The 2500-nt window shown below is 41.4% G+C and overlaps 1 protein-coding gene across 2 annotated transcripts in view; it reads left to right on the forward strand.

The window, feature by feature from the left end:
- The window catches only part of LOC113803919 (sodium- and chloride-dependent transporter XTRP3), a 193332-nt gene that overhangs the window by 139961 nt on the left and 50871 nt on the right, over nucleotides 1-2500 (forward strand). The window lies entirely within an intron of this gene.

A 2500-nucleotide genomic window follows, 5' to 3' on the forward strand; every position in this document is an offset into this window, starting at 1 on the left:
AACGATCTCTGCCTCGGCTCGCTGTTGCATTATTCTTAAGAGGTTCTTTATACGGGAGAAACGGAAAGAATATCTTGGCATTGACTTCGTAACATGGTGCCTTTAGCTTAAACTTTTATCTAAGTCGATGTTGCAGAAGTTATATATTCATACATATGTAGATAAAAAGATGGGTGGATATACAGATAGCTATTTGTAATTTCTTATGTAGATAAATAGATGGGTAGATGTACAGATAGCTATTGTATTTTTCTTTAGATAAATAGATGGGTAGATATACAGATAGCTATTTGTACATTTCTTCTGTAGATAAAAATATGGGTAGATATGTAGATAGCTGTTTGTACATTTCTTCTGTAGATAAAAAGTTGGGTAGATATACAGATAGCTATTTGTACATTTCTTCTGTAGATAAAAATATGGGTAGATATATAGATAGCTGTTTGTACATTTCTTCTGTAGATAAAAATATGGGTAGATATGTAGATAGCTGTTTGTACATTTCTTCTGTAGATAAAAAGTTGGGTAGATATACAGATAGCTATTTGTATATTTCTTTAGATAATTAGATGGGTAGATATACAGATAGCTATTTGTACATTTTTTCTGTAGATAAAAAGATGGGTAGATATGTAGATAGCTATTTGTACATTTCTTATGTAGATAAAAATATGGGTAGATATACAGATAGCTATTTGTACATTTTTTCTGTAGATAAAAAGATGGGTAGATATACAGATTGCTATTTGTATATTTCTTCTGTAGATAAAAAGATGGGTAGATATACAGATAGCTATTTGTACATTTCTTCTGTAGATAAAAAGATGGGTAGATATACAGATAGCTATTTGTATATTTCTTCTGTAGATAAAAAGATGGGTAGATATACAAATAGCTATTTGTATATTTCTTCTGTAGATAAATAGATGGGTAGATATACAGATAGCTATTTGTTCATTTCTTCTGTAGATAAAAAGTTGGTTAGATATATAGATAGCTATTTGTTAATTCACCTCTCTGCCTATCTTTCCCTATCTATCCGTCTTACTATCATTGTATCTATCTATCTGTCTGGTTGGCTAAGAAGAAGAATGCGCAACCATCCTCACAAAGTCAGGTTTTGAAAAGCCTTCGACAGCAACTGTTGCATATCTGGGTATTACCTCCTGATATGAAATCACCCCTCCCCTCTCCCCTCTCCAATGCCCCCTTCCCCCCTCCTCCATTCCCCTTCCCCTCTCCCCTCTCCAATTCCCCCTTCCCCTCTCTTCACCCCCGCCCCTCTCCCCTCTCCAATGCCCCCCTCCCCTCTCTTCCACGCCCTCCCTCTCTTCCACGCCCTCTCCCCCTCCCTTCTTCCACGCCCTCTCCCCCCCTCCCTTCTTCCACGCCCTTACCCCTCCCCCCTCCCTTCGTCCACGCCCCCTCCCCACCCCCTTCTTCCACCCCCACCCCCTCCCTCGGTCCTGATGTTTACACTTTCTTTATTGCTTCACTTCGTCCGCGTCCCGGCCGGGCCTCCGCTGTTGCTTTCTCGTCTTTATTCTTGCTGTATCCTTCATTCTCTTTTTCGGTTTGATTGTTGGTTTTAACGCCTCTGTCCTCGTTGCTCGCCGGGGTAAAAGTTGCTTCTTTTGTTTACGTTGATTCTGTCGTTTTTGTTTTTGTTTTTTTGTTTTTTTTTAGCTTTCTTTCTCAGTCCCATTTTCTATCTCTTTGCCTCCCTGATCTCTCTCTCTCTCTCTTTCTTACTCATTCATTCATTCACTCTATCTATCTATCTCTGTCTCTGTCTCTCGTAGTCCCTATCTCTCTGCCTATAAATTTCTGTCTCTCTCTACCCATTTATCTCTATCTCTCTGCCTCTGTCTAATTCTCTATGTCTGTCTGTCTCTCTTCCCCCTCTTCTCTCACTCTTTCTCTCTCTCTATATATGTGTATATATATATATATATATATATATATATATATATATATATATATATATATATATATATATATATATATATATATATATATATATATATATATATGTCCACCTATTGCCTTTCCCTCATATTCTCTTCCACCTTTCCTCCCTCCTTCCATTCTTCCCTTACTCCATCTTCCTCCCTTTCCTCTCTCTCTATCACAACACCTCACCTTTCTACCCTCCTTTTCTCTTAACCCACCACCCCCAACCCTCCCACCCTCTTCACTCCACCTCTCATCCTCCCACCCCTTCCCTCCACTCCCCATCCCTCCATCCCCCTTCCCCCATAATCCCACCCACCCCTTATCCCTCCACCCCCTCCCCCTATCCCTCCACCACCACCCCCTTCCCACCACTCTCTAACCCTCCACCCCCCCTATCACTAAACCCCTCCCCCCTTATCCCTCCACCCCATCCTCCCACCCTCTTCCCTCCCCTCCCACTCTCATCCCTCCACCTCCCCTATCCCTCCACTCCTCCTCTATCCCTCCACCCCCTCCTATCCCTCCACCCCCAACCCTCCATCTT

Source organism: Penaeus vannamei, chromosome 17, assembly GCF_042767895.1.
Source record: "Penaeus vannamei isolate JL-2024 chromosome 17, ASM4276789v1, whole genome shotgun sequence".
NCBI lineage: Eukaryota > Metazoa > Arthropoda > Malacostraca > Decapoda > Penaeidae > Penaeus > Penaeus vannamei.